Here is a 7,500-nt window from a genome sequence, read left to right as displayed (position 1 = left end):
GTCAATAGGATGAGAGCAACTGAAATCCTATTGGCTGATTTGAATAGCCAATAGAATTTTAGTAGCTCTTATCCTATTGGCTGATTTGAATTTGAAGGCTTAAATCAGCCAATAGGAATTCAAGGGACACTCCATGGCTCCGCGGTCGCCGGTCTAAAGTTCCAGGCTCGCCGGTCTTCAGCTCCACCCTCCGCTTCGCGCCGGCTGGTTCCTGGAAGAAGAAAGAAGAGGTCGCCGCTTGGAAGAAGACTTCACCGCCTGGAAAAGGACCTTCTCCGCTGGACTTCAGGACAGGTGAGGACCACTTGGGGGTTAGACTTAGGGTTTTTTAAAGGACTTTTGTTTTTTTTATTTTATTTAGATAGGGTGGGCAGTAAAAGAGCTGAATGCCCTTTTAAGGGCAATGCCCAACAAATGCCCTTTTCAGGGCAATGGGTAGTTTAGGGTTTTTAGTGTTAGGTTATTTTATTTGGGGGGTTTGGGGGTTGTGTATTTTCTTGAAAAAGGCTCTTTTAAGGGCTACTGGTAGTTTATTAGATTAGGGGATGTTTTTATTTTAGGGGGGATTTTTTATTTTTATAGGGATTAGGTATAATTTTTGTAAAATTTGGTAATTTTCTTAATTATTTTCTGTAATCTTAGATTTTTTTATTTTCTGTAATTGTAGTTTATAGGGACAGTCTACTCCAGAATTTTTATTAGACTGTCCCTTTAATTTATACTTAGTTTATTTGTATTTTTAAAGTAGTGTTAGGTTTTTTTAATTTAGTAGTAACTTTAGTATTTTGAAAATTAGGTAATTTGGGTTCATTTAGGGGGTGTTAGGTTAGGGGTTAGGGTTTATTGCATTGTGGGCTATGATGGTTTAGGGGTTAATACTTTAATAGGTTTATTGCGCTGTGGGCTTTGGCAGTTTAGGGGTTAATACTTTAATAGGTTTATTGCGTTGTGGGTTAATGGCGGATTAAGGGTTAATAGTTTTAATAGGTTGTTTGCGATGTTGGGTTGGCAGATTTAGGGGTTAAAAATGGAGTAAGATTTCTCAATTTTTGGAATGTAAGTCCTTGCGCTGGATTGGATAGGATACGAAACCTGTGCATGTAATGGGGCCCGTGGCCTGTTTGGGACGCCTGAGGACAGGTTTGAAAAACAGCGCTCTAATGCAAAATGTATCCAGGTTTTTGTTTTTTTATGTTTGCAACTATGTAGACAGAATGTCATGTAAGTTAAAGGGACATAATACTTGTATGCTAAATCACTTGAAACTTATGCAGTATAACTGTAAAATGCTGACAGGAAAATATCACCTGAGCATCTCTATGTAAATAAAGAAGATATTTTACCTCATAACTTCCTCAGCTCAGCAGAGTAAATGCTGTGTAAAAAGTTATCTTTCAGTTACTGTCCAGCTGCAGGTAATGAAAATAAAATGAAGAAATGAACTGCAGCCAATCAGCATCAGCAGTGCTGAGGTCATGAACTCTTTTACTGTGATCTCATAAGATTTCATAGTAAACTTCCTTAAACTGAATAGGGAAATAATATTAGTGTGCACGAAGCTCACTCCCTTGGCTGTCCCGGGACAGACATACTGATTTGCTGCTTAAAGTCCTTTATAATGGGATGTGAATACTTAGGAAATTTTGAGGTAAAATATCTTTCTTTTATACATAGAGATGTTCAGGTGATATTTTCTACTCAGCTTTTTACAGCTATGCTGCATCACTTTCAAGTGCTTCAATTAGGTATCATGGCCCTTTAAGGTAGCACTACAAATTATGCTATTTTTAACTATGCTACACTGAATGAGAGTGTATATGCTAATAAGTTATTTCTAGACATGTGCACAGGCGAAAAATTCAGTTCAACCACATCTTTCGGACCCAATATTAAGAAAATCTAGTTTTCCACATAATAGGCTGCCATGCTATTTTGTATTCGTTTCGGTTTAAGTGAAACAAATACTGAATGTTCGTTAAACATTTACATTTGTTTTCGTTAAATTAATATACATATTCCTTTGCTACAGATCCCCTGCAGCATTACATATTTACCTATTGCATGCTCAAGACTCGCACTAATCCCGACCCTTCTTCACAGAGCTCCAGGATGCACTGATAGGAGACTTAGCATGGCGGATCCCAGGGCCTGCGCTAAATAACGTTCACATCCTGCTCGCTAAAGGTACGTATTTTTACCCTTAAGGTAATTAAAAAGAAACAAATGAATACTGATTCATTTTGTCAGTATTTCTTAATTTTCCTTAAATTTTGTAGTGTATTCGTTCGGATATTTGTGTTGTTTTCACACAAAACGAATGCACGTGTCTAGTTATCAGTATGCAAACTGCTTTTTAAACATAAACCTATTCTATAATATATTAGCAGAATGGGTGATTATTGCAAAGTGACTTCTATTCAAATACATCTGTCTTTGGATATTATTGACTATAGTTATTTACTTATGTTTAACCCCTTATGGACCAATGACTAAATTATTCCGTCATGGAACCATTGAGCAAACTGAAGCTGTGTCCTTAAGGGGTTCATGCACATTTAACAATTCCTGTTATGAGCATAGAAACCTGGTAGCATTTATTATTTCTATGAATTTTCATGATTTTTTTTAAATGCTATTCCAAAATGATCAATCAAAATGAATCTTTCAAACACGTTTTATGTAGAATTAGCTGGAGTGTGTAGGATAGCAATTTCAAGACACAACATATGTTTTCTTCATTATGCACAAGTGTAGCAGAAGACTGTGCCACATTTTTGGAAAAGCAATTAAAGAACTTGGACTGCAGTTCATATAACTTAAGGATCTGAGAATAAAGAAACAAAATCAAGAGTGATAATACCAGTTGTATTCTAAATAACTAATTCAACTTCTATCTACAAACTAATGCAATGCATGTTAGAGATAACTATTCTTAATCGGTGGAGGAAGCAAATACAAAATCTGTAATACGGGATCAGATCCATCTAAATGTTTAAGTAATAGCTAACCTAAAGTATCTGACCACTGACTGCAAACAAACCATCTATTTCACAAAGCACAACTGAGTCTCATTTCACTCTCCCAGCTCACCTAAAGTTACATTTACATTTTTTATAAATCTGCTTGCATATTTTTTCCCCTTCAAATTAAAATTTGAAAAGTAAATTAGAATTATCTCTGTAACAAACTTGCTTTTGAAAAAAATGCATCATGGGTAACAGTTCCAGTGCATGAGCTTGGAGAACACGTGAGAAAAGTGATCACAGAATGTGTAATAACCTTCTTCAAAAGCATTTTTACAAACAAAGCAGAATTTGAAATTATCTACTCTGGGTTTCATACCCCTTTAACCAATGAAAAATACATACAAATAGTTTATTTCATCAGATAGAGCATGCAATTTTAAACAACTTTCTATTTACTTGCAACCAGTTTGTAAGCCTTATAAGTCACAACACTTTTGATCTCAATATAGTTGAACTTTTATTGTACTTCTGGTTTATCAAAATAATTTAAGATAGAGTACCTTATCACTTAACTTGTTTAGAATCCCAGATCAGCCTTTTCCTTTTTGATCACTATTAACTGCAACGCCGACATGTGGGAGGCATATTGAGCTCATAGCAGGACTCAAGAGATAGGATCTACTTTGACCCAAAATTGGAAGGAGTAAGGTTTTAATAATATACCACAGGGTTTTCATGGATATTAGAGAGAGGTATGCGATTAGTATTAAGATAAATTATTTTCATTATGGGTATATTTGGATACCAGGTCCAATGTTGCCAATTAGAAATAATCCTAGTCTACCTAAATCTATATGATTACTATGTTTAATATTTACCACATAGACCTGAACTTACGTTGCTACAATGCTGGCAGTCTTATTTGTTAGTTTAACACTAGATTTTATGCTTTGACAGCCACCCAAGGTGGATTATTTTCTTAAATATATTGATCAAATTGACTGGGTCTGCATTGTCTGCGGCCAAGACAGTGCAGTCGCTATTTAACCATATACTGTCTAAGATTTATATGAGGACCCCCACGAATCAGATGCTATAATTTGCAAAATATATGATAATAGTTCAGAGCCCTTATGTAGTTCATGTCAGCCTACCTCTCCTCCCCATAACTCACCAGACTAACTCCAAATTTCTTATTATCTGTTTATGGCTGCTATAGATAAGTTTAATAAATACATATTTTCAGCAGTCTCTATTCAATAATACTTTATTGAAACTTATGTAAATACTAATTGCAAGGTATGCTCTGCTCTATACTCATCTCCTTGTATTAGCCTATGAGAAGAGCTTCCACAAACCCATACTCCACTATAAAGATACAGGGAGTGCAGAATTATTAGGCAAGTTGTATTTTTGAGGATTAATTTTATTATTGAACAACAACCATGTTCTCAATGAACCCAAAAAACTCATTAATATCAAAGCTGAATAGTTTTGGAAGTAGTTTTTAGTTTGTTTTTAGTTATAGCTATTTTAGGGGGATATCTGTGTGTGCAGGTGACTATTACTGTGCATAATTATTAGGCAACTTAACAAAAAACAAATATATACCCATTTTAATTATTTATTTTTACCAGTGAAACCAATATAACATCTCAACATTCACAAATATACATTTCTGACATTCAAAAACAAAACAAAAACAAATCAGTGACCAATATAGCCACCTTTCTTTGCAAGGACACTCAAAAGCCTGCCATCCATGGATTCTGTCAGTGTTTTGATCTGTTCACCATCAACATTGCGTGCAGCAGCAACCACAGCCTCCCAGACACTGTTCAGAGAGGTGTACTGTTTTCCCTCCTTGTAAATCTCACATTTGATGATGGACCACAGGTTCTCAATGGGGTTCAGATCAGGTGAACAAGGAGGCCATGTCATTAGATTTTCTTCTTTTATACCCTTTCTTGCCAGCCACGCTGTGGAGTACTTGGACGCATGTGATGGAGCATTGTCCTGCATGAAAATCATGTTTTTCTTGAAGGATGCAGACTTCTTCCTGTACCACTGCTTGAAGAAGGTGTCTTCCAGAAACTGGCAGTAGGACTGGGAGTTGAGCTTGACTCCATCCTCAACCCGAAAAGGCCCCACAAGCTCATCTTTGATGATACCAGCCCAAACCAGTACTCCACCTCCACCTTGCTGGCGTCTGAGTCGGACTGGAGCTCTCTGCCCTTTACCAATCCAGCCACGGGCCCATCCATCTGGCCCATCAATACTCACTCTCATTTCATCAGTCCATAAAACCTTAGAAAAATCAGTCTTGAGATATTTCTTGGCCCAGTCTTGACGTTTCAGCTTGTGTGTCTTGTTCAGTGGTGGTCGTCTTTCAGCCTTTCTTACCTTGGCCATGTCTTTGAGTATTGCACACCTTGTGCTTTTGGGCACTCCAGTGATGTTGCAGCTCTGAAATATGGCCAAACTGGTGGCAAGTGGCATCTTGGCAGCTGCACGCTTGACTTTTCTCAGTTCATGGGCAGTTATTTTGCGCCTTGGTTTTTCCACACGCTTCTTGCGACCCTGTTGACTATTTTGAATGAAACGCTTGATTGTTCGATGATCATGCTTCAGAAGCTTTGCAATTTTAAGAGTGCTGCATCCCTCTGCAAGATATCTCACTATTTTTGACTTTTCTGAGCCTGTCAAGTCCTTCTTTTGACCCATTTTGCCAAAGGAAAGGAAGTTGCCTAATAATTATGCACACCTGATATAGGGTGTTGATGTCATTAGACCACACCCCTTCTCATTACAGAGATGCACATCACCTAATATGCTTAATTGGTAGTAGGCTTTCGAGCCTATACAGCTTGGAGTAAGACAACATGCATAAAGAGGATGATGTGGTCAAAATACTCATTTGCCTAATAATTCTGCACTCCCTGTATGTTCATATCTACCACTATGTTTCCCTAGCTAATCGAATGTACCATAACTCCTAGGCCTATGCCAATGTTGTTCTTCTCGCCCTGCCAGATTATCCCTTACAGAAGGCTAGGGTAGTTATATTTGATGGTCATCTCAACAGATCTATGAGTAATAATGGATGTTGCTTTCTCTGTTATTTGTTACGGTTTCTTTAGTTGTAGTTTAATCCATTTGTAACACAAATATTTTACATATTTTAAGTTTATCAGATATAACATACCTCATATAAATATAAAGAAGAAAAAAAAAGGTTCATCATTTGAGATCCAAAAGTGTTCTCCTCCTACTTGTGAATACCTTCTATAGAGCTACATTCTTCATCAGGAGATCCATAAGTGGCCTCATATTTCTTAATGAAGGTATGTAATGTGATATGCGAAGGAAATGCTTATCAATATTTTCAAAATTTGTCATATGGATTATTCAATGTACATTTTCTTTCATGTTTGTTGTTTGTAGCGAATTGTCTTTGTATTGTGTAATTACATATGTTTGATTGTATGCCTCGCACTGAACTTCAATAAAAAATAAATAAATAAATAAATGAAGCATATACGCTAAAAATGTCCTATTACTTTGGGCTGTTTAGTTTAGAAAACGTGTGGACATAGACTTTTATGCCGCTATTTAAAAAGTCTCATCTAGATCCTTAAGATCGTTCAAAGCAGAGGAGAGTCTCTAAGACTGCTTGAGAAAGGCTGTTTTAACAGCTGAAACGCATAGCAGGGTCACGCTACAGTGAGAGAGAACGAAGACACAGCATGATCTTGTCCAAGAAGCTCAAGAGGCCAGTACACACCCCCAGAAGTCACATGACTGGAGCGAGCGGCTTGGGAGCTAAACACCTTCACATCACTCGCATTTGGCTGACATAGAGGTCGACTACAACAGGGTCTGAGCAAAAGCAGGCAAGACTGCTAGAAGGTACCGTTACGATAAAGCAATTACTGGTAATTTGCAAATATCCAAATATTGGATTTGGCGACAAATTTGATTCACTAAGATAACGTGTGGGCTCTCCTCTGCTTTGAGCAATCTTAAGAATCTAGATGAGACTTCTTAAATAGTGGCATAAAAGTCTATGTCCACACGTGTTCTAAACTGAGCGGTCCCGAGTAATAGGACATTTGTAGCATATATGCTTAATTTATTTATTTTTCACATTCTGTTTGTTATAATTAATTATATGTATGCTTGCTAGGTTTGATTTTAATGAATTTTATTTGAGTAAAGTGATTATTATTTACAAATCTTGTGTGTAAAATTATTAACATTTTGTACCTACTGAGTTTTTAGACTTTACTTAGGTGTAACAGGCGCACTCAAAAAAAAAACTTTTTTTTTGTTTCACAGGTCGGTGTTCTCCCCAGGACCTTTTTAGTGGGTGCATTACCCAGCTGATTTTTCTCACCGCCCGGCTAACATTTTAGTCAATATTAAGCTAAAATAAGCTAATATTAAGTGTTCAATTTGTATTGCACAAATTATCATTAAATACATTTATGTTAAATTATACAATTAATTTGTGCTTTGTATGGCAGAAAATGAT

The 7,500-nt window shown here is 36.6% G+C and overlaps 1 protein-coding gene and 1 long non-coding RNA gene across 2 annotated transcripts in view; one reads left to right on the top strand and one right to left on the bottom strand.

Moving 5' to 3' along the window:
- LINGO2 (leucine rich repeat and Ig domain containing 2) overlaps positions 1-7,500 on the bottom strand; it is a 366,319-nt gene that overhangs the window by 268,595 nt on the left and 90,224 nt on the right. The gene's annotated exons all lie outside the window — the stretch shown is intronic.
- On the top strand, positions 6,205-7,461 carry LOC128649359 (uncharacterized). The gene is made up of 2 exons (XR_008400667.1): positions 6,205-6,310; positions 7,305-7,461. It is a non-coding gene; the product is annotated as an uncharacterized LOC128649359 (long non-coding RNA).

Source organism: Bombina bombina, chromosome 2 (genome assembly GCF_027579735.1).
Source record: "Bombina bombina isolate aBomBom1 chromosome 2, aBomBom1.pri, whole genome shotgun sequence".
In the NCBI taxonomy this organism is placed as follows: Eukaryota; Metazoa; Chordata; class Amphibia; order Anura; family Bombinatoridae; genus Bombina; species Bombina bombina.
This window is presented reverse-complemented; position numbering and strand designations above follow the sequence as displayed.